The sequence below is a fragment of the Sphaeramia orbicularis genome, chromosome 18, assembly GCF_902148855.1.
Source record: "Sphaeramia orbicularis chromosome 18, fSphaOr1.1, whole genome shotgun sequence".
Classification (NCBI taxonomy): Eukaryota; Metazoa; Chordata; class Actinopteri; order Kurtiformes; family Apogonidae; genus Sphaeramia; species Sphaeramia orbicularis.
Window position 1 is genome coordinate 6,788,831 of NC_043974.1, and position 24,941 is coordinate 6,813,771.

Here is a 24,941-nt window from a genome sequence, read left to right on the forward strand (position 1 = left end):
GAGCTCGGAGCATGGAACCTGGAGGTTGGAGCCTGGAGCCTTGAGCCTCGAATACGGAGCCTTGAGCGTGGACCGTAGAGCCCTCAGCTTAAAGACTTGAACCCGGAGCCCAGATACTCAAACTGACCCCGAGCCATGAGTCCGGAGCCTAGAACTGACTCCGAAACTGGAGCCTGGAGCCCGGAGCATAGAGCCATTAGCACAGAGCTTTGAGCCTGGAGGCTGGAATCTAAGCCTGGAGCCTGGAGCCCGGAGCCCGGAGCCTTGAGCCCGGAGCAAAGAACTATCCACCAGGCTGGATCCTGGATCACGGAGCCTGGACACCGGAGCCCGGAGCCTTGAACTGACCCCGAACCCGGAACCTGGAGCCTTGAGCCTGGAACTGATCACGAGTCCGGAGCCTTTAGCGCAGAGCCTGGAGTTTGGAGCCCGGAGCCTGGAACTGCCCAAGAGCCTGGAGCCTGGAGCATGGAACCTGGATGTTGGAGCCTGGAGCCTAGAGACTGGAGTACGGAGCCTGGAGCGTGGAGCCTAGAGCCCACAGCTTAAAGACTTGAGCCCGGAGCCAAGATCCTTGAACTGACCCTGAGCCTTAAGCCATGAGCCCGGAGCCTTGAACTGACCCCGAGCACAGAACCTTGAGCACAGAGCCTGGAACTGACCCTGAAAAGAGAGCCTGGAGCCCGGAGTCTAAGCCTGATGCTGGGAGCCTGGAGCCTGGAGCCTGGAGCCTGAAACCTGGAGCCTGGAGCCTGGAGCCTGGACCCTGGAGCCTGGAGCCTGGAGCCCGGTGCAAAGAACTAACCACGAGTCCGGATCCTGGATCCTTGATGACGGAGTCTGGAACTGACCAAAAGCCCGGAGCACGGAGCGCAGAGTCTTGAGCCTTGAGCCACGAGCCTGGAGCCTGGAGCCTTGAACCTGGAGCCCTTAGCCCGGAGCATTGAACTGACCCCATGAGTGGAGCCTGGAGCCTTGAGCCTTGAGCCTGGAGCCCAGAGCCTGAAACTTACCCCGAGCCCGGAGTATGAAGCCTGGAGCCCGGAGCCCGGGGCCTGGAACTGACTCTGAGCCGGGAACCTGGATCCCTGAGCCTGGAGCCTGAAGCACGGAGCCTGGAACTTACCCAGAGCATGTGGCCTGGAACCTGGAGCTTGGAGCCTGAAGCCCGAAGCCTTCAGCCTGGAGCCTGTAACTGACCAAGAGCCTTGAGCCTGGAGCCTGGAACCCGGAGCATGGATCTGACCCTGAGCCCGGAGCCCTGAGATCAGAACCAGGAGCTTGGAGCCTTGAGCCTTGAGCCTGGAGACTATAGCCCAGACCCCGGAGCCTGGAACTAACCCCAAGCCTGGAGTCTGGAACCTATAGCATGGAGCACTTGAACTGGAACTGACCAAGAGTCTGGAGCCTGGAGCATCGAACCTGGAGCTTGGAGCTTGGAGCCTGCAGCCGTGAGCCTGGACCACAGATCCTGGTGCACGGAGCCGAGAGCCCAGAGCATAAAGACTCTAGCCCGGAGCCCAGATCCTCGAACTGATCACGAGCCAAGAGGCCGGAACGTGGAGCGTGGAGCCTGGAGTCTGGAGCTTTGAAGAAGACACTGAGACAAAAGCCTGGATCGTGGCGCCTGGAGCCAGGAGCCTAGAACTGACCCCAAACCCTGAACCTGGAGCCTGGAGCCCACAGCCTGAAACTGATCATGAGCCCAAAGCCTGGAGCACAGAGCCTGGAGACTGGAGCTTGGAGCCTGGTGCCTGGAGTCTGGAGTCTGGAGCCTGGAAGAAGACCCCAAGCCCAAAGCCTAGAGCCCAGAGCCTGGAGCAAGGAACCTCGAGACTGGAACTGAACCCGAGAATTAAGCCTGGAGCCCTGAGCCTGGAGTTGACTCAAAACTCGGAGCCTGGATCCTGGATTGCAGAGCCTTGAGCCCGGAGCTTCGAGCTTGGAACTGACCCCCAACCCAGAACCTGGGCCCTGGAGCCCGGAGCTTGGAAGTGATCCAAAGCCTGGAGCCATGAGCTTTGAGCCTGGAGCTCTGAGCCTGGAGCATGGAGCCTGGAAGAAGACCCAAAACCCAAAGCCTGGAGCCTGGAGACTGGAAATAACCCTGTGCCCGGAGCATTGAGCCCAGGGTGTGGAAACCGGAGCCTGGAACTTACCCCAAGCCTGATACCTGAAGCCTGGATCCCAGAACTTTGAACTGACCCCATGAAAGGAGCCTGGAGCCTGGAGAACGGTACCCAGAGCCTGGAGAGCGGAGCCTGGAACCTGGAGCATGGAGCCTGGAGCTTGGAGGTTGGAGGCTTGAGCCCGGAGCCTGTAGCCCGGAGCCTGGAAATGACACTGATCCCAGACCCCGGAGCCTGAAGCCTGGAGCCCGGAGCCATGAACTGACCCCGAGCCTTGAGCCTGGAGCCAAGAGCTTGGAGCATGGAGCCTTGAAGCATGGAGCCTTGAACCTGGAGCCTAGAGCCCGGTGCCTAGATTCTGGAACTGACCCAGAGCCTTGAGCCTTGAGCATAGAGCTTGGAGTCATGAGCCTGGAGCCCGGAGCTTGGAACTGACCCCAAACATGGAGCAAGGACCCTTGACCCTGAGTTTTGACCCTGGAGCCTTTAGGCTGGAGCCTTGAATCTTGAGCCTGTAGCCCACAGCCTGGAGCGTGGAGCCCGGTGCCAGGAGCCTGGATCTGACCCCGAGTCTTTAGGCTGGAGCCTTGGGCCCAGAGAATTGAACTGACCCAAAATCCGGAGCCCTGAGCCCAGATCCAAAAGCCTGGAGCGCAGATCCTGTTTCACCGAGCCCGGAGCCCAGAGCCTGAGGCCTGGAGCCTGGAGCCTGGAGCCCAGAGCCTGGAACTGAACCCGAGACCGGAGTCTGGAGCCCGGAAAAAGACACCGTGCACAAAGCCTGTATCGCAGAGCCTTGAGCCAAGAGCCTGAAACAAACCCCGAACCCTGAACCTGGAGCCTGGAGCCCGGACCCTGGAACTGATTAAAAGCCCATAGCCTGGAGCGTGAAGCATGGAAGAAGACCCCGAACCCAAAGCCTGGAGCCCGGAGCCTGGAGCCAGGAACCTCGAGAGTGGAACTGAACCCGAGAATGGAGCTTCGAGCCCGGAGCCCGGAGCCTAGAACTGACCCAGAGCCTGGAGCCTGGATTGCAGAGCCTGGAGCCCGGAGCATTGAGCTTGGAACTGACCCCGAACTCAGAACCTGGGGCCTGGAGCCCAGAGCCTAGGACTGACACTGAGCCCGGAGCCTGGAGACCGGAGCCTTAAGCCTTAAGCCTGGAGCCCGGAGCCAGGAAATGACCCTGAGCAAGGAGCCTGGAGCCTTGACCCGGAGTTTGGAGCATGGAGCCTGGAGTCTTGATCGTTGAGCCTGGAGCCTTGAACTTACCACGAGCCCTAAGCATGGAGTGCGGAGCCTGGAGCTTTGAACCTGGAGCCTGGAGCCTGGAGCCCGGTGCCCGGAGCCTGGAACTGAGCCCTAGCCTAGAGGTTGGAGCCTGCAGCCCAGAGCATGGAACTGACCCCAAGTCCGGACATTGGAGACCGGAACCTTCAAATGACCCCGTGCATTGAGCCTTGAGCCTGGAGCCTTGAGTGCAGAGCCTAGACGCAGGAGGCTGGAAACCAGAGCCTGGAACTGACCCTGAGCCTCGAGCCCGGAGTCTAGAGCACGGAGCTTGGAGCATGGAGCCTGAAGCCCAGAGCCCTGAGCCCGGAGAATAGAGCACGGAGCTTGGAGCATGGAGCATGGAGCCTGGAGCCAAGCGCCCGGAGCATGGAGCATGGAGCCTTGAATCTGGAGCCTGCAGCCCGGTGCCCGGAGCCTGGAACTGACCCTGAGCCCAGAGCTTTGAGCCTGGAGCGAAGAGCATGGAAATGACCCTGACCACGGAGCTTGGAGCCTTTAGCGTGGAGTCTGGAGCCTTGAGCCTGGAGCCTGGAACCCAGAGCCTAGAGCCTTGAGACTTAAGCCTGGAGCCTGGAGCCTAGAACTGAGCACGAGCTCAGAGCCCTAAACCTGACCCTGGCCAAAGCCCTAACACTGACCCTGGAACTGAGCCTAAGCCCGGAGCCCTAACCCTGGTCTTGGAACTGAGCCCTAACCCTAATCATGGAACTGAGCTCGAGCCTGGAGCCCTAACCCTGGCCTCAGCCCTAACCTGAACCCTGGAACTGAGCCTCAACCTGGAGCCCTAACTCTGGCTCTGGAGCCTGGAGCCTGGAGCCCGGACCCTCGAGCCCGAAGCCCGGAGCCTGGAGAGAAGAGCCTGGAGCCTGGAGCCCTGAGCCTGGAACTGACACCGAGTCTGGAGCCTGGAGCCTGGATTCTGGAGCCCGGAGCGTGGAAATGACTTCGTTCCAGGAGCCTGGAGCCAAGGACATGGAACGCCGAGCATGGAACTTACCCCGAGTCCGAAGCTTGGAGCCTGAAGCCTGAAGCCTGGAGACCGGAACTTGGACCTGACCCAATGCCCAGAGCCTGGAGGCTCGAGCCTGATGGGCAGAGCATGGAATACACCCCGAACACGAAACCTGGGTCCTGGAGCCTGGAGCCTTGAACTGATCCCGAGCCCAGAGCCTTGAGCTTTGAGCCTGGAGCCTAGAGCCTGGAGCCTGGAGCGCAGAGTCTAGAGACCAGAGCTCAAAGACTGGAGCCCGGAACCCTGATACTCGAACTGAGCCCGAGCCCGGAGAAAAGAACCCTGAGCCTTGAACTGACCATGAACATGGAGCCTTGATCCCTGAGCCTGGACCCGAACCCTGGAACTTACTCCAAGCCTGGAGCCCGTAGCATGGAGCCGTGTGCCTGGAGCCTGGAGCCCAAAGCCTGGAACTGACCTTAAGTCTGGACCTTGGAGCCCGGAGCCAAGAAATGACCACAAGACCGGAGCCCTGTGCCCAGAAAATGGAGCGTGGAGCGCGGAGCCATGAACTGATCCCAAGCACGGAACCTTGAGCAAGGACCCTGGAGCCCGGAGACTGGAACTGACCCCGAGCCTGGAGCCTGGAGCTTGGAGCCTGGAGCCTGGAGCCCGGAGCCTGGAGCCTGGAGCCTGGAGCCTGGAGCCTGGAACCTGGAGCCTGGAGCCTGGAGCCTGGAACTGACCCCGAGTCCGGAGCCTGGATTCTGGAGCCCGGAGCGTGGAAATGACCCCGTTCCAAGAGCCTGGAGCCCAGGGCGTGGAACCCCGAGCATGGAACTTACCCCGAGCCCGAAGCCTTGAGCCTGAAGCCTGGAGAACGGAACTTGGACCTGACCCAATGCCCGGAGCCTGGAGGCTTGAGCCCAAAGGCCAGAGCATGGAATACACCACGAACACGAAACCTGGGTACTGGAGCCCGGATCCTTGAACTGATCCCGAGCCCAGAGCCTGGAGCTTTGAGCCTGTAGCTGTGAGCCTAGAGACTGGAGCCTTGAGCCTGGAAGAAGACCCCAAGCCAAAAGCCTGGAGCCCGGAGCCTGGAAAAAAACCCGTGCCCGGAGCCTGGAGCCCTGGGCATGAAACCCCAAGCATGGAACTTACACCGAGCTAGAAGCCTGGAGCCTGAAGCCAGGAGACCAGAACTCGGAACAAGCTGCACTACCTTGATCCTCTAGCCTGGAGCAAGGAGCCTTGAGTCTTTAGCCTGGAAGAAGACATGAGCCCAAAGCCTGGATCACGGAGCCTGGAACCAGGAGACTGGAACTGACCCCGAACCCTGATCCTGGAGCCTGTAGCTTGGAGCCTGGAGCCTGGAGCCTGGAACTGTTCACAAGCCCATAGCCATGAGCGCGGAGCCTGGAGCTTGGAGCTTGCTGCCTGGAGCCTGGAATCTGGAGCTTGGAAAAAGACCCCGAGCCCAAAGCCTGGCGCCCGGAGCCTGGAGCATGGAGCCAGAAACCTCGAGACATGAACTGAACAAAAGAATGGAGCCCGGAGCCCGGAGCCCGGAGCCCAGAGCCCGGAGCCTGGAGCCCGGAGCCTGGATCTGACCCAGAGCCCGGAGCCTGGATTCTGTATAGCCAAGCCTGGAGCCTGGAGCCCGGAGCTTCGAGCTTGGAACTGATCCTGAGCCCGGAGCAATGAGCCTTGAGCCTGGAGCTTTGAGCCGGGAGCATGGAGCCAGGAGCCTGGAAGCAAAGTTAGAATAGTTTTAGATTTTTAATTGTAATTTAGGTTTATTTAGTTTTGACTTTTTTTTCTCTAATTCAGTTAGTTTTAATTAGTTTTCAGAGCATGCTTTCTAGTTTTTATTAGGTATCATTTTTTTCTGAATGCTAGGTCAGTATTAGTTTTAGTTATGTCATATATTTTATCTTTCTCACCATCCTATTCAAAGAAATTAGTGCGGCGCGAATCAGCGGGTTACTCGGGACACTTTATTTGGGGGTCGGGTTTGGGCGGCTCATTGACTGAGAAGAGACGCAAACACATGTACATTATGATGTATAAATTCCCTATAGCAGGTTTGTGTGTGTGTGTGATCCATACACAACGTAAATCACGTGAAAATAATGATGTGCAAAGCGTGAGAGGAGATGCACAAAGCAGCAGGCAGTTAAACCAGATAGAAACATAGATAAACCAGTAAACCAGCAGTTAGAATAGTTTTGGATTTTTAATTATATTTTAAGTTTATTTAGTTTAGTTTTGACTTTTTTTTCTTTAATTCAGTTAGTTTTAATTAGTTTTCAGAGGATGCTTGCTAGTTTTTATTAGTTATTTTTTTCTGAATGCTTAGTTATAGTTTAGTTTACTTCAGTATTAGTTTTAGTTATATCATATGTTTTATCTTCCTCACCATCCTATTCAAAGAAATTAGTGTAGCGCGAATCGGCGGGTTACTCTGGACACTTTATTTGGGGGTCGGGTTTGGGCGGCTCATTGACTGAGACGAGACACAAACACATGTACATTATGATGTATAAATTCCCTATAGCAGGTTGGGGGTGTGTGTGTGTGATCCATACACAATGTAAATTACGTGAAAACAATGATGTGCAAAGCATGAGAGGAGATGCACAAAGCAGCCAGCAGTTAAACCAGATAGAAACATATAAACCACCTAACCAGCAGTTAAACCAGAAAGAAACATATAAACCAGCTAACCAGCAGTTAAACCAGATAGAAACATAGATAAACATATTTAACCCCGTTCATCAGCAGTAAACCACAACTTAGCATATATCTCACATCTTAATCATCTACAGTTCCATTGTTAGCCAACTTTGCTTCGTTTCAGTTCAGCTAGCTGTAGCTAGTAACATCAAACATTTTTTAATATTATAACAGGTTCCATACATCTGTAATTGGATTAGTTTTCATCCTCCTCTTTTCTCCTCTTATACACTGTGCAGTTAAGGTCTTGGAAGGCCTTTTCATGGTGATAATCTCTCCAGTTTTTACCTGGATGCTTGTTCAACACTGACTGTCATTTAGCTCCGCTCTGTCTCTGTCAATCACGCGCACACACAGTGAGCGCAAAAAAAAAAACAAAAAACGACCCCTTCCATCACTAAAGTCAATCCCAGACAGGACTGTGCTGCTGTGTTCAAGCTTTAGTCTATATGTTCCAGGTAAAGTGGGGACCAGAAGACGACTGGAAACCACAAGTGACCAGACATGACAGACTGTGTAGTGTCGTATGGTGCTGCTAGCTTTATCAATCCGACATTTACAAAGACAACAACGAAATGAATTTTATACATAATTTTTATACGTTTTAGTTAGTTTTGTAACCACAAAATACAGTTTCAGTTAGTTATCTTTTTTTTTTCTTTTAATCAGAGTTGTTATTTATTTCAGTTAACGAAAATGTTTTTTCAATTTTAGTTTTCGTCATTTCGTTCATTTTCGTTAAGAATAATAACCTTGCCTGGAAGAAAACCAAAAGCCCAATGCCTGGAGCCCGGAGCCTGGAAATCACCCCGTGCCCAGTGCCTTGAGCCCAAGGCGTGGAACCCGGAGCCTGGGACTTACCCCGAGCCAGAAGCCTGGAGGCTGAAACATGGATCCCACAACTTTGAACTGAACCCATGCCCGGAGCCCGGAGCCTGGAGCGCAGAGCCTGGAACAAACCCCGAGCACCGAACCTTGGTTTGAAGCCTGGAGCCCGGAGCATCGAGCTGGGAGCCTTGAGCCGGGAGCCCGAAGCCTTGTAAAGACCCCGAGTCCAGAGCTTGGAGCCTGAAGTCTGGAGCCTGGAAATGACCCCGTGCCTGGAGCCCGGAGCCTGGGTCCTGGAGATTAGGTTTCCAGCTTCAGATGAGGAAAGGTCCCACAGCTTCTCTTGAAGTGAAACGCTCAAAAATGACATTTACTGTTTTATCGTTATCCAGCTCCAGATGACAGAAGAACCGGAGGTTAAAAAAAGGGTTAGGCTAACCGGTGTTCTGTCTTTGGAAAAATAAGAATGGCCCACACAGGCTGGAAAAAAAGACAGAGTCCACACCGTCCACCAGCCGTCCCTGTCTAACCCTGACAAGGGACAGTGCGATATTTCCCAGTGTTCTTCCACGTCCATGCACGCCAGTGTGCAGCTTTAAGGGGGTTGGAGGAAAGAGGGAGAGAGAGAGCGAGAGAGAAAGAAAGACAAAGAATCAGGACCATGGACAGAGTTCTTCCACTAGTGTGTAGCTGCAATGTAAGGCAGCATTCCATCTCCACGGGGTGGTTTGAACAATGCCAGAACTAAGTGTGAAGCTTTAAGGATGCTTGAGAGAAAAGAGGGGGAGACAAGACAGAAAAAAATCCTAGTCTCAAAAGTGACCATGACAGCTTCAGCTTGCGCGAAAGGCTCAAAAATGACATTTTACCGGTCTAGTCAGAAAATTAAGAAAACAAGTCAGAAAAAAGTGGTTTATGGCTTTTTTGTCAATGTGCTATGGCATCTCATTCTTGTCTCACAATGACAAAAACAGCTTCTTACCGTCGGGAACGCTCAAAAAGGAAATTTTTCCTCTTCTTCTCCGAAAAGAAGGAAAACACTAAAAACAAATCAGAAATAAGTGTTTGATGGCTGTTTTGTCAAAGTCTTGTCAGATTACGAATTTCTGCTTGAGAAAAAACATCGTGTCTCAAAGTGACAAAAACAGCTTCTTATCGTGTAAAACGCACAAAAATGACATTTTTCCCGATATGGCCGGAAAAGCATGAAAACACTAAAAAAAGAGTAAGAAATAAATGTTTTATGGCTGTTTTGTTCAAGTCTTATCAATCCATGAAGTTTTCCTTGAGAAAAAAACATCCTTATCTCAAAGTGTAAAAAAACAGCTTCTTATCGTCTGAAACGCTCAAAAAGTACATTTTTGCCTCTTCTACTCAGTAAAACAAGAAAACACTAAAAAAAAAAAAAAAAAAGTTAGAAATAAGTGGTTTATGGCTTTCTTCTCATAGTCTTCTTGATTCATGAAGTTCTGCTTGGGAAAAAAAAGCCTTGTCTCAAAGTGACCAAAGCAGCTTCTTATCGTCAGAAACGCTAAAAAATGACATTTTTACCTATATAGTCAGAAAAGCATGAAAACATTAAGAACAAGTCAGAAATGAATGTTTTATGGCTGTTTTGTTCAAGTCTCATCAGATAATGAAGTTCTGCTTGAGAAAAAACATCCTTGTCTCAAAGTGACCAAAACAGCTTCTTATCGTCTGAAACGCTCAAAAATCACATTTTAACCTCTTCTCCTCAGTAAAGAAAGAAAACACTAAAAAAAAAGTCAGAAATAAATGGTTTATGGCTTTTTTTTTTATCATAGTCTTCAAGATTCATTAAATTTTGCTCGAGAAAGAACATCCTTGTCTCAAAGTGACCAAAACAGGTTCTTATCGTCTGAAACGCTTAAAAATGACATGTTTGCCTCCTGTACTCTGAAAAGAAGAAAAATACTCAAAAGCACGTAAGAAATATGAGGTTTATGGCATTTTTTTTCGAGTCTTTTCAGTTCATGAAGTTTTCTTTAAGAAAAAATATTTCTTGTCTGAAAGTGCCCAAAATATCTTCTTATCGTCTGAAACGCTTAAAAATGACATTTTTGCCTCTTCTCCTCAGAAAAGAAGGAAAACACTAAAACCAAGTCAGAAATAAGTGATTTATGAATATTTTGTTAAAGTCTTCTCAGATAATGAAGTTCTGCTTGAGAAAAAACATCCTTGTCTCAAAGTGACCAAAACAGCTTCTTATCGCGTGAAACGCTCGAAAATGACATTATTGACTCTTCTACTCAGAAAAGAAGGAAAACTCAAAAAAACAAGTCGGAAATGATTGCTTTATAACTGCTTTGTTCAAGTTCATGAAGTTTTCTTTGAGAAAAAAAAAACTCCTAGTCTAATATTGACCAAAACAGCTTCTTTTCGTGTGAAACACTAAAAAAATGAAATCTAACTCAATTTCTTCTTCTTCTTTATTTTTTTCTTTATTTATTTTTTCCCCACATGATTTTACGATTGGTGCAGTTCTTTCCGGGCCTAGGATTTCACCGTTCTCGGATCCACCGCAAACAGTGCTGAAGTGTGTGGTACATGGGTTCACCGAGGGGTCTGGGCATTGAGGTGATCCTGTAGCCCGTAGCCCAGCGCAAAGAGCCCGGAGCCTGTAGACTGGAAGCGAAGACGAGACCGGAGCCTGGAGCCCGTAGCCTGGAAATGACCCCAAACATGGAGCCTTGAACCTTGAGCCTGGAACCTGGAACGGGGAGCCACGAGCCTGGAGCCTGTTTCCTGGAGCAGGGAGCCTGGAGCACGGAGCCTGGAACTGACCCCGAGTCTTTAGCCTGGAGAAAAAAGCTTGACGCATGGAGCCTGGAGCCTGGAGCCCGAAGCCCAGAGCCCAGAGCCCAGAGCCCAGAGCCCAGAGCCCAGAGCCCAGAGCCCAGAGCCCGGAACTGATCACGACCCTTGAGCTTGGAGCCTTGAGCCCGGAGCATGGAACTTACCCCGAGCCTGGAGCTTTTAGCTTAGACCCTTAAGCCTGGACCCTGGAACACGTAGAAAAAAGCACGGACTACGGAGCCTGGAGCCTTGAGCCTGGAACTGACCCCAAACCCAAAATGTGGAGCCTAAAACCTGGAGACCGAAACTTTGAACGGACCCATAAATGAGAGCCTGGAGCCTGGAACCTTGAGCCTTGAGCCTGGAGCCTGGAGCCTGGAGCCCGGAGCCTGGAGGCTTGAGTGGGTAGCCCAGAGCCTGAAACTGACACTGAGCCAAGAGCCTTGAGTCCGGAGCCTTAAGCATGAAGGCCGGAGCCTGGAAATGACCCTGAGCCTGGAGCCTATAGCCTGGAGCCCAGAGCTTGAAGCATGGAGCCTGGAGTCTAGAGCCTGGTGACTGGATCCATGAACTGACCCTCAGCCTTGAGCCTGGAGTCTTGAGCCCGAAGAGTGGAACTGACCCCGAGGTTTGAGCCTGGATCCCGGAGCCTTGAGCCTATATCATGGTGCCTGGAGCCTGGAACGCAAAGACATGAGCCTGGAGCATAGATCCTGTAGCTGTGAACTGAGCCTGAAATGTGGAGCCTAAAACCTGGAGCCTTGAGCCTGGAGCAAGGAACATACTCTGAGCCCAAAGCCAGGATCCCTGAGGAAGGAGCGCGGCGCCTGGAGGCTGATGCTTAGAGTCTGGAGCTTGGTGCCCTTAGCCTGGAGAAAGGAGCTTGGAGCCTGGAGCCCGGACCCTGGAAACCAGAGCCCGGAGCCACAAACTTACCCTGATTCCGGAGCCTTGAGCCCAGAGCCTTGAACTGACCCCGATCCCACATCCTAGAGCGAGGAGTCTTGAACCTGGAGCCTGGTGCCCTGAACCTGGAGCCTGGAGCCTGGAGCCTGGAGCCTGGAACTGACACCGAGTCCAAAGCCTGGATACTGGAGCCTCGAAATAACCCCGAAAGGGGAGCCTGGAGCCCGGTACCTGGAGCCCGGAGCCCGGAGCCCGGAGCCCGGAGCCCGGAGCCCGGAGCCTGGAACTGACCCAGATCCCAAAGCCCAGAGCCTGAAGCCTTGAACCCGGAGAATAGAAGTGACAATAAGCCCGAAGCCTTGAGCCTGGAGTCTTGAGGGTGGAGCCTTGAGCAGTGAGCCCGGAATCTGAAGACTGGAGACAGGAGGCTTTAGCCCTGAGCCTGGCGCCTGGAACTTAATCCAAGCCGGGATTCTGGAAAACGGAGAATGGAGCCTGGAGCTTGGAGCCCAGGGCCCTTAACTGACCCTGAGCCTAGTGCATGGAGCATGGAGCCTGGAGCCTGGAGCCTGGAGCCTGGAGCCTGGAGCCTGGAACCCGGACTCCGCAGCCTGGAAATGACCCTGAGTAGGGAACCTGGAGCCTTGACCTGGAGTTTGGGGTATGGAGCCCGGCGCATGGAACTGACCCCAAGCCCGGAGCCCTGTGCCTGGAACCAGGAGCTTTGAGCGCGGAGCCTGGATCCTTTAGCCCGGACCCTGGAACTGATCTGGAGCCTGGAGTCTGGAGCTGGTAGCTTGGAGCAAAGAGCCTGTTCCTGACCAAGACCCTGGAGCCTAGAGCCTTTAGCCTGGAGCGTTGAGCCTGGAGCTTGGAGCCTTCAGCCTGGATCCAGGAGTCTGGAGCCCTGACCCCAGAGCATGGAGCCCGGAGCCTGGAACTGACCCTGAGCCTGGATCCAAGAGCATGAAGCATGGAGCGTAGAGCCCAGAGTCTGGAGCCTGGATTCAGGAGCCTGGAGCCTTGAGCATGGAGCCTGGAGCCTGGAGCATGGAGCCTTGAGCCTTGAGCCTTGAGCCTTGAGCCTAAAGCCTAGAGCCTGGAGCCTGGAACCTGGAGCATGGAGAATAGAGCACGGAGTCTAGAGCCCAGAGCTTAAAGACTGGAGTCTTGAACCCAGATACTCGAATTGACCCCGGGCCCGGAGAAAAGCACCCGGAGCCGAGTCCACAGCCTGCCGCCTTGATTCTGGAGCTCGGATTGTGGAAATGACCCCGTTTCAAGAGCTTGGAGCCCGGAGCCCGGAGCCCGGAGCCTAGAACCGACAACGAGTCCGGAGCCTGGATTCCTGAGCTCGGAGTGTGGAAATGACCCCGTTCCCAGAGCCAGGGTGTGGAACCCCGAGCATGGAACTCACCCCGAGCCTGAAACCTGGGTCCTGGAGCCCGGAGCCTTGAACTGATCCCGAGCCCAGAGGCTGGAGCTTATAGTCTGGAGCTTTGAGACTGGAGCCGGCAGCCTTGAGCCTTGAGCCTGGAGCCTTGAGCCTGGAAGAAGACACCGAGCCCAAAGCCAGGAGCCTGGAAAAAACCCCGTGCCTGGAGCCTGAAGCCGGGAGACAGGAATTTGGAACCGGCCCCCTCTCCCGGAGCCAAGAGCCTGGAGCCTGGAGCCTGGAGCCTTGAACCTGGAGCCTGGAGCCTGAAACTGACCACCAACAATGAGTCTTGAGCCTGGAACTCGGAGCAGGGATCTGTCCCTGAGCCCAAATCCCTGAGCCCGGAAGAAGGAGCCTGGAGCGTGGAGCCTGGAGCCTGGAGACTTGAGCCCAAAGCCTGGAACTGACCCTGAGCCTAGAGTCTGGAACCTATTGCCTAGAGCTCGGAACTGACCCTGGAACTGACCCTGAGCCTAGAGTCTGGAACCTATTGCCTAGAGCATGGAGCCTGGAACTCACCATCAACCTGGAGCTTGGAGCATGGAACTTGGAGGTTGGAGCCTGGAGCCTGGAGCCTGGAGCCTGGAGCCTGGAGCCTGGAGCCTTGAGCCTGGAGCACGGAGCCTGGAGCGTGGACCGTAGAGCCTACAGCTTAAAGACTTGAACCCGGAGCCAAGATGCTCAATTGACAACGAGCCAAGAGCCCAGAGCCTGGAACTGATCCCGAGACTGGAGCCTTGAGCCCGGAGCGAACCTGGAACCATTAGCACAGAGCTTTGAGCCTGGAGGCCGGAGTCTAAGCCTGGAGCCTGGAGCCCGGAGCCTGGAGACCGGAGCCTGGAGCCTGGAGCCTGGAGCCTGGAGCCTGGAGCAAAGCACTAACCACGAGGCTGGATCCTCGATCCTTGATTGCAGAGCTTGGACACCGGAGCCCAGAGCCCGGAGCCTTGAACTGACCCCGAACCCGGAACCTTGAGCCTGGAGCCTGGAGCCTGGAGCCTGGATCCTGGAACTGATCACGAGTCCGGATCCTTGAGCGCAGAACCTGGAGCTTGTAGCCCGGAGCCTCGAACTGACATAGAGCCTGGAGCCTGGAGCATGGAACCTGGATGTTGGAGCCTAGAGACTGGAGCACGGAGCCTGGAGCGTGGAGCCTAGAGCCCACAGCTTAAAGACTTGAGCCCGGAGCCCAGATCCTCGAACTGACCCCGAGCCTTGAGCAATGAGCCAGGAGCCTGGAACTGACCCCGAGCAAAGAACCTTGAGCCCAGAGCCTGGAACTGACCCTGAAAAAAGAGCCTGGAGCCTGGAGCTCGGAGCAAAGAACTAACCACGAGTCCGGATCCTGGATCCTTGATCACGGAGTCTGGAACTGACCACAGGCCCGGAGCACGGAGCGCAGAGTCTTGAGCCTTGAGCCACGAGCCTTGTGCACGGAGCCTGGAGCCTGGAGCCTGGAGCCTGGAGCCCGGAGCCTCGAACTGACCCCATGACATGAGCCTGGAGCCTGGAGCCTTGAGCCTGGAACTGACCCCGAGCCCGGAGTCTGAAGCCTGGAGCCCGGAGACCGGGACCTGTTACTGAAACTGAGCCGGGAACCTCGATCCCTGAGCCTGGAGCCTGAAGCCTGGAGCCTTGAACTGACCCCGAGCATGTAACCTGGAACCTGGAATCTGGAGCTTGGAGCCTGAAGCCCGAAGCCTGGAGCCTTGAGCCTGGAGCCTGGAGCCTCAAACCCGGAGCATGGATCTGACCCTGAGCCCGGAGCCCTGAGATCAGAACCAGGAGCTTGGAGCCTTGAGCCTGGAGACTTGAGCCCGGACCCCGGAGCCTGGAAAAAACCCCAAGCCTGGAGTCTGGAACCTATAGCATGGAGCACTGGAACTGGAACTGACCAAGAGCCTGAAGCATCGAACCTGGAGCTTGGAGCCTGGAGCCGTGAGCCTGGAGCAAAGATCCTGGTGCACGGAGCCGAGAGCCCAGAGCATAAAGACTCTAGCCCGGAGCCCAGATCCTCGAACTGACTGGAGCCAAGAGCGCGGAGCGTGGACCTTGGAGCCTGGAGCCATGAGCCTGGAGCCTGGAGTGTGGAGCTTTGTGAAGAAGACACTGAGCCCAAAGCCTGGATCGTGGAGCCTGGAGCAAGGAGCCTAGAACTGACCCCAAATCCTGAACCTGGAACCTGGAGCCCAAAGCCTGAAACTGATCATGAGCCTAAAGCCTGGAGCACAGAGCCTGGAGCTTGGAGCCTAGTGCCTGGAGTCTGGAGCCTAGAGCCTGGAAGAAGACCCCGAGCCCAAAGCCTGGAGCCAAGAGCCTGGAGCCAGGAACCTCGAGACTGAAACTGAACCTGAAAATTAAGCCAGGAGCCCTGAGTCTGGAGTTGACCCAAAACTCGGAGCCAGGATCCTGGATTGCGGAGCCTTGAGCCCGGAGCTTTGAGCCTGGAACTGACCCCAAACCCGGAACCTGGGCCCGGATCCCGGGGCCTGGAACTAACCCCAAACCTGGAGTCTGGAACCTATAGCATGGAGCACTGGGCCTGGAACTGACCAAGAGTCTGGAGCCTGGAGCATCGAACCTGGAGCTTGGAGCCTGGAGCCTGGAGCCGTGAGCCTGGAGCACAGATCCTGGTGCACGGAGCCGAGAGCCCAGAGCATAAAGACTCTAGCCCGGAGCCCGGAGCCCAGATCCTCGAACTGATCACGAGCCAAGAGCCCGGAGCGTGAAGCCTGGAGTCTGGAGCTTTGAAGAAGACACTGAGACCAAAGCCTGGATCGTGGAGCCTGGAGCCAGGAGCCTAAAACTGACCCCAAACCCTGAACCTGGAGCCTAGAGCCCACAGCCTTAAACTGATCATGAGCCAAAAGCCTAGAGCACAGAGCCTGGAGACTGGAGCTTGGAGCCTGGTGCCTGGAGTTTGGAGCCTGGAGCCTGGAAGATGACCCCGAGCCCAAAGCCTCGAGCCCAGAGCCTTGAGCCAGCAACCTCGAGACTGGAACTGAACCCGAGAATTAAGCCTGGAGCCCTGAGCCTGGTGTTGACCCAAATCTCGGAGCCTGGATCCTGGAGCCCGGAGCTTGGAAGTGATCCCAAGCCTGGAGCCATGATATTTGATTCTGGAGCTCTGAGCCTGGAGCATGGAGCCTGGAGCCTGGAAGAAGACCCAAAGCCTGGAGCCCGGAGACTGGAAATTACCCCGTGCCCGGAGCCTTGAGCCCAGGGTGTGGAACCCAGAACCTGGAACTTACCCAAAGTCCGAAGCCTGGTACCTGAAGCCTGGATCCCAGAACTTTGAACTAACCCCATGAAAGGAGCCTGGAGCCTGGAGCCTGGAGCCCAGAGCCTGGAGCGCGGAGCCTGGAACCTGGAGCATGGAGCCTGGAGGTTGGAGGTTGGAGCCTGGAGCCCTGAGCCCGGAGTCTTGAGCCCGGAGCCTGGAAATGACACTGAGCCCAGACCCTGAAGCCCGGAGCCTGACGCCTGGAGCCCGGAGCCTGGAACTGACCCCGAGCCTTGAGCCTGGAGTAAAGAGCTTGAAGCATGGAGCCTTGAAGCATGGAGCCTTGAACCTGGAGCCTAGAGCTTGGTGCCTAGATTCTGGAACTGGATTCTGGAGCCAGGACCCTTGACCCTGAGTTTTGACCCTGGAGCCTTGAGGCTGGAGCCTTGAATCTTGAGCCTGTAGCCCACAACCTGGAGCGTGGAGCCCGGTGCCAGGAGCCTGGATCTGACCCCGAGTCTAGAGGCTGGAGCCTGGAGCCCAGAGAATTGAACTGACCCAAAATCCGGAGCCCTGAGACCAGATCCAAAAGCCTGGAGCGCAAATCCTGTATCACCGAGCCCGGAGCCCGGAGCCCGGAGCCCAGAGCCTGGGGCCTGGGGCCAGGAGCCTGGAGCCTGGAGCTGAGAGCCTGGAACTGAACCCGAGCCCGGAGTCTGGAGCCTGGAGCCTGGAGCCCGGACCCTGCAACTGATTACAAGCCAATAGCCTGGAGCGCGAAGGATGGAGCTTGGAGGCTCCGAGCTCCATGCTCAAGGCTGGAGGCTAGAGCCTGGAATCTGGAGCATGGATGAAGACCCGAAGCCCAAAGCCTGGTGCCCAGAGCCTAGAGCCAGGAGCCTCGAAAGTGGAACTGAACCCGAGAATGGAGCTTGGAGCCCGGAGCCAAGAACTGAGCCAGAGCCTGGAGCCTGGACTGCAGAGCCTAGAGCCCGGAGCCTTGAGCTTGGAACTGACCCCGAACTCAGAACCTGGAACCTGGAGCCCAGAGCCTAGGACTGATATTGAGCCCAGAGCCTGGAGCCTTAAGCCTCGAGCCCGGAGCCAGGAAATGACCCAGAGCAAGGAACCTGGAGCCTTGACCCGGAGTTTGGAGCATCGAGCCTGGAGTCTTGATCCTTGAGCCTGGAGCCTTGAACTTACCCCGAGCCCTCAGCATGGAGCGCAGAGCCTGGAGCTTGGAACCTGGAGCCTGGTGCCCGGAGCCCGGAGCCCGGAGCCTGGAGCCTGGAACTGAGCCGTAGCCTAGAGGTTTGAGCCTGCAGCCCAGAGCATGGAACTGACCCCAAGCCCAGAGCCCAGAGCCCTGAGCTCAGAAACAGGAGCCTGGAGCCCGGAGCCTGGAACTGACCCCAAGTTCGGACATTGGAGACCGGAGCCTAAAAATGACCCCGTGCATTGAGCCTTGAGCCTGGAGCCTTGAGTGCAGAGCCTAGACGCAGGAGGCTAGAACCCAGAGCTTGGAACTGACCCTGAGCCTGGAGCCCGGAGTCTAGAGCCCGGAGGCTGGAGCATGGAGCCTGGAGCCTGGAGCCTGGAGCCCGGAGCCCGGAGCAGAGAGCACGGAGCTTGGAGCATGGATCTGACCCAGAGCCCCGATCCTGTATTATGTATTGCCAAGCCTGGAGCCTGGAGCCCGGAGCTTCGAGCTTGGAACTGACCCCGAACCCAGTACCTGGGGCCATGAGCCCGGAGCCTGGAACTGATCCTGAGCCCGAAGCAATGAGCCTTGAGCCTGGAGCTTTGAGCCGAGAGCATGGAGCCAGGAGCCTGGAAGCAAAGTTAGAATAGTTTTGGTATTTTAATTATATTTTAGGTTTATTTAGTTTTGACTTTTTTTTCTCTAATTCAGTTAGTTTTAATTCGTTTTCAGAACATGCTAACTAGTTTTTATTAGTTATCATTTTTTTCTGAATGCTTAGTTATAGTTTAGTTTACTACGGTATTAGTTTTAGTTATGTCATATATTTTACCATCTTATTCAAAGAAATTAGTGTGGCACTAATCAGCGGGTTACTCTGGACACTTTATTTGGGGGTCGGGTTTGGGCGGCTCATTGACTGAGAAGAGACACAAACACATGTACATTATGAAGTATAAATTCCCTATAGAAGATTGGGGTTGTGTGTGTGTGATCCATACACAACGTAAATTACGTGAAAACAATGATGTGCAAAGCATGAGAGGAGATGCAAAAAGCAGCCAGCAGTTAAACCAGATAGAAACATATAAACCACCTAACCAGCAGTTAAACCAGAAAGAAACATATAGACCAGCTAACCAGCGGTTAAACCAGATAGAAACATAGATAAACGTATATAACCCCTTTCATCAGCAGTAAACCACAACTTAGCATATATCTCATATCTTAATCATCTACAGTTCCATTGTTAGCCAACTTTGCTTCGTTTCAGTTCAGCTAGCTGTAGCTAGTAACATCAAACATTGTTTAATATTATAACAGGTTCCATACATCTGTAATTGGATTAGTTTTCATCCTCCTCTTTTCTCCTCTTATAAACTGTGCAGTTAAGGTCTTGGAAGGCCTTTTCATGGTGATAATCTCTCCAGTTTTTACCTGGATGCTTGTTCAACACTGACTCTGTCGTTTAGCTCCGCTCTGTCTCTGTCAATCACGCGCACACACAGTGAGCGCAAAAAAAAAAAACCAAGAAAAAAAAAAAAAACGACCCCTTTCATCACTAAAGTAAATCCCAGACAGGACTGTGCTGCTGTGTTCAAGCTTTAGTCTGTATGTTCCAGGTAAAGTGGGGACCAGAAGACGACTGGAAACCACAAGTGACATGACAGACTGTGTAGTGTCGTATGGTGCTGCTAGCTATATCAATCCGACATTTACAAAGACAACAACGAAGGGAATTTTATACATAATTTTTATACGTTTTAGTTAGTTTTGTAACCACACAATACAGTTTCAGTTAGTTATCTTTTTTTTTCTTTTAATCAGAGTTTTTATTTATTTCAGTTGACGAAAATGTTTTTTCAATTTTAGTTTTCGTCATTTCGTTCATTTTCGTTGAGAATAATAACCTTGCCTGGAAGAACACCAAAAGCCCAAAGCCTGGAGCCCGGAGCCTGGAAATCACCCCGTGCACAGTGCCTTGAGCCCAAGGCGTGGATCCCGGAGCCTGGGACGAACCCGGAGCCTGGGACTTACCCCGAGCCAGAAGCCTGGAGGCTGAAACATGGATCCCACAACTTTGAACTGACCCCATCCCCGGAGCCTGGAGTCCGGAGCCTGGAGCGTGAAGCCGTGAGCCTTGAGCCGTGAGCCGTGAGCCTTGAGCCTGGAGACTGGAACTGACCCCAAGTCCGGACTTGGAGCCCGGAGCCTAGAAATGACCACGAACCCGGAGCCCTGCGCAGGGAACATGGAGACTGGAGCGCGGAGCCTGGAACAAACCTCGAGCACCGAACCTTGGTTTGAAGCCTGGAGCCTGGAGCATCGAGCCGGGAGCCGGGAGCCGGGAGCCGGGAGCCCGAAGCCTTGTAAAGACCCCGAGTCTTGAGCTTGGAGCCTGAAGTCTGGAGCCTGGAAATGACCCCGTGCCTGGAGCCCGGAGCCTGGATCCTGGAGATTAGGTTTCCAGCTTCAGATGAGAAAAGGTCCCACAGCTTCTCTTGAAGTGAAATGCTCAAAAATGACATTTCCTGTTTTATCGTTTTCCAGCTCAAGATGACAGAGGAACCGGAGGTTAAAAAAGGGGTGAGGCTAACCGGTGTTCTGTCTTTGGAAAAATAACAATGTCTCACAAAGGCTGGAAAAAAGAAAGGGTCCACACCGTCAGCCAGCCATCCCGGTCTAACCCTGACAAGGGTCAGTGCGACATTTCCCAGTGTTCTTCCACGTCCATGCACGCCAGTGTGCAGCTTTAAAGGGGGTTGGAGGAAAGAGGGAGAGAGAGAGAGCGAGAGAGAAAGAAAGACAAAAAATCAGGACCATGGACAGAGTTCTTCCACTAGTGTGTAGTTGCAATATAAGGCAGCATTCCATCTCCACGGGGTGGTTTGAAAAATGCCAGAACCAAGTATGAAGCTTTAAGGATGCTGGAGAGAAAAGAGGGGGAGACAGACAGAAAAAAAGTCAGATTAGGCCAGGAGGAGGAGAGTTCTAACGCCTTGGTTTGGTTCAGTGTGGAGAAGACTTCCGTCTCCACTGGGGTAGTTTGAAAAATGACAGAACTCAGTGTGCTACTTTAAGGATGCTGGAAGGAAGAGACGGGGAGCGAGACGGAAAAAAAAAAAAAAAAAAAAGAGTCAGACCGGGCCAGGAGATTAGGTGTCCAGCTCCAGGTGACGAAAAGCACCGGTGGTTAGAAAAAAAAAAGGGGGTTAGGCCAACCAGAGTTCTATCTTTGAAAAAAATAACAAAGACAAAGGCTGGAAAAATTGAAAAGTCCCCAGCTTCTCTTGAAGTGAAATGCTCAAAAATTATAGTTTTACTGGCTCTACTCAGAAAAGAAGAAAAATATTAAAAACAAGTAAAGAATAAGTGGCTATTTTGTCAAAGTGGTATCATGAAGTTCTGCTTGAGAAAAAAAAAAAATCCTTGTTTCTAAGCGTTTATTTTCGTGTGAATCGATCAAAAATGACATTGTTTCCTTCTCTACTTAGAAATGCAAGAAAACTTTTCTTTGAGGAAAAAAAGCATTCTTGTCTCAATGTGAGCAAAACAGCTTCTTATCGCGTGAAACGCTCAAAAATGAATTTTTTTTTTTTGCCTCTTCTACTCAGAAAAGAAGGAAAAAACTAACAAAAAGTCAAAAATAATTGGTTTATTGCTGTTTTGTTCAAGTCTTTTCAGTTCATGGAGTTTTCTTTGAGGAAAAAAAAATCCTAGTCTCAAAGTGACCAAAACAGCTTCTTTTCGTGTGAAACACTAAAAAATGAAATCTAAGTCAATTTCTTCTTCTTCTTTTTTGTTTTAATTTATTTATTTTTTACCACCACATGGTTTTTTGATGGGTGCAGTTCTTTCCGGGCCTAGGATTTCACCGTTCTCGGGTCCACCGCAAACAGTGCTGAACTGTGTGGTACATGGGTTCACCGAGGGTTCTTGCCATTGAGGTGATCCTGGAGTCCGTAGCCCAGCGCTACGAGCCCGGACCCTTGAGACTGGAAGCGAAAACGAGACCGGAGCCTGGAACCCATAGCCTGGAAATGACCCCAAACATGGAGCCTTGAACCTTGAGCCTGGAACCTGGAACGGGGAGCCACGAGACTGGAGCCTGTTTCATGGAGCGGGGAGAATGGAGCCTGGAGCATGGAGCCTTGAACTTGGAGCCTTGAGCCCGGTGCCTGGAACTGACCCCGAGTCTTGAGCCTGGAGCAAAGAGGTTGAAGCCTGGAGCCCAGAGCCCGGAGCCCGGAGCCTGATCCCGACCCTTGAGCTTGGAGCCTTGAGCCTGCAGCATGGAACTTACCCCGAGCCTGGAGGTTTTATCTTGGAGCCTTACGCCTGGAGCCTGGAACGTGTAGCAACAAGCCCGGACTACAGAGCCTGGAACTTACCCCAAACCCCAAATGTGGAGCCTATAACCTGGAGACCGGAACATGGAATGGACCCCATAACCAGAGCCTGGAGCCTGGAGCCCGGAGCCTGGAGCCTTGAGTGGGGAGCCAAGAGCCTGGAACTGACACTGAGCCCAGAGCCTTGAGCCCGGAGACTGAAGCATGGAGGCCGGAGCCTGGAACTGACCCAGAGCCCGAAGCCCGGAGCCTGAAGCCTGTAACATGGAGAATGGAACTGACCCAAAGCCCGAAGCCTTGAACCCGAAGAATAGAAGTAAGAATAAGCCCGAAGCCTTGAGCCCGGAGCCTTGAGGGCGGAGCCTTGAGCCCTGAGCAGGGAGCCTGGAATCTGAAGACTGGAGACAGGAGGCTTTAGCCCTGAGCCCGGCGCCTGGAACTTAACCCAAGCCGGGATTCTGGAAACCAGAGAATGGAGCATGCACCCCAGAGCCTGGAACTAACCACAAGCCTGGAGTCTGGAACCTATAGCATGGAGCACTGGAACTGGAACTGACCAAGAGTCTGGAGCCTGGAGAATCGACCCTGGAGATTTGAGCCTGGAGCCGTGAGCCTGGAGCACAGATCCTGGTGCACGGAGCCGAGAGCCCAGAGCATAAAGACTCAAGCCTGGAGCCAAGATCCTCGAACTGATCACGAGCCAAGAGCCTGGAGTGTGGATCTTGGAGCCTGGAGCCTGGAGTCTCGAGCTTTGAAGAAGACACTGAGCCCAAAGCGTGGATTGTGGAGCCTGGAGCCAGGAGCCTAGAACTGATCCCAAACCCTGAACCTTGAGCCTTGAGCCCAAAGCCTGAAACTGATCATGAGCCCAAAGCCTGGAGCACAGAGCCTGGAGACTGGAGCCTGGTGCTTGGAGTCTGGAGCCTGGAGCCTGGAAGAAGACCCCGAGCCCAAAGCCTAGAGCCAAGAGCCTTGAGCCAGGAACCTCGAGACTGGAACTTAACCCGAAAATTAAGCGAGGAGCCCTGAGCCTGGAGTTGACCCAAAACTCGGAGCCTGGATCCTGGATTGCAGAGCCGTGAGCCCGGAACTTCGAGCTTGGAACTGACCCCAAACCCGGAACCTTGGCCCGGACCCCGGAGCCTGGAACAAACCCCAAACCTGGAGTCTGGAACCTATAGAATGGAGCACTGGGCCTGGAACTGACCAAGAGTCTGGAGCCTGGAGCATCGAACCTGGAGCTTTGAGCCTGGAGCCGTGAGCCTGGAGCACAGATCCTGGTGCACGGAGCCGAGAGCCCAGAGCATAAAGACTCTGGCCCGGAGCCCAGATCCTCGAACTGATCACGAGCCAAGAGCCCGGAGCGTGGAGCCCGGAGCGTGGAGCCTGGAGTCTGGAGCTTTGAAGAAGACACTGAGACCAAAGCTTGGATCCTGGAGCCTGCAGCCAGGTACCTAGAACTGACCCCAAACCCTGAACCTGGAGCCTGGATCCCACAGCCTGAAACTGATCATGAGCCCAAAGCCTGGAGCACAGAGCCTGGAGACTGGAGCTTGGAGCCTGGTGCCTGGAGTCTGGAGCCTGGAGCCTGGAAGAAGACCCAGAGCCCAAAGCCTCGAGCCCAGAGCCTGGAGCCAGGAACCTCGAGACTGGAACTGAACCCGAGAATTAAGCCTGGAGCCCTGAGCCTGGTGTTGACCCAAAACTCGGAGCCTTGATCCTGGATTGCGGAGCCTTGAGCCCGGAGCTTCGAGCTTGGAACTGACCCCCAACCCGGAACCTGGGCCCTTGAGCCCGGAGCTTTGAAGTGATCCCAAGCCTGGAGCCATGAGCTTTGAGCCTGGAGCTCTGAGCCTGGAGCATGGAGCATGGAGCCTGGAGCCTGGAAGAAGACCCAAAGCCTGGAGCCCGGAGACTGGAAATTACCCCGTGCCCGGACCCTTGAGCCCAGGGTGAGGAACCCGGAACCTGGAACTTACCCAAAGCCCGAAGCCTGGTACCTGAAGCCTGGATCCAAGAACTTTGAACTGACCCCATGGAAGGAGCCTGGAGCCTGGAGAACGGAGCCCAGAGCCTGGAGCGCGGAGCCAGAAACCTGGAGCATGGAGCCTAGAGCTTTGAGGTTGGAGCCTGGAGCCCTGAGCCCGGAGCCTGGAGCCCGGAGCCCTGAAATGACACTGAGCCCAGACCCTTGAGCCCGGAGCCTGAAGCCTGGAACTGACCCCGAGCCTTGAGCCTGGTGCCTGGAGCCTGGAGCCAAGAGCTTGAAGCATGGAGCCTTGAACCTGGAGCCTTGAACCTTGAGCCAAGAGCCCGGTCCCTAGATTCTGGAACTGACCCAGAGCCTTGAGCCTTGAGCTTGGAGCTTGGAGTCTTGAGCCTGGAGCCCAGAGCTTGGAACTGTCCCAGAACATGGAGCCAGGACCCTTGACCCTGAGTTTGGACCCTGGAGCCTTTAGGCTGGAGCCTTGAATCTTGAGCCTGTAGCCCAAAGCCTGGAACGTGGAGCCCGGTGCCAGGAGCCTGGATCTGACCCCGAGTCAAGAGGCTGGATCCTTGAGCCCAGAGAATTGATCTGACCAAAATCCAGAGCCCTGAGCCAAGATTCATGAGCCTGGAGCGCAGATCCTGTATCACCAAGCCCGGAGCCCGGAGCCTGGAGCCCAGAGCCTTTAACTGAACCCGAGCCCGGAGTCTGGAGCCTCCGACACCGAGCACAAAGCCTGGATCGCAGAGCCTTGAGCCAAGAGCCTCAAACTGACCCCGAACCCTGAACCTGGAGCCATGAGCCCGGACCCTGGAACTGATTACGAGCAAATAGCCTGGGGCGCGAAGCATGGAGCTTGGAGGCTCCATTCTCCAGGCTGGAGGCTAGAGCCTGGAGTCTGGAGCATGGAAGAAGACCCCGAGCCCAAAGCCTGGAGCCCGGAGCCCGGAGCCTGGAGCCTGGAGCCAGGAACCTCGAGAGTGGAACTGAACCCGAGAATGGAGCTTGGGGCTTGGAGCCCAGAGCCCGGAGCCTAGAACTGACCCAGAGCCAGGAGCCTGGATTGCAGAGCCTAGAGC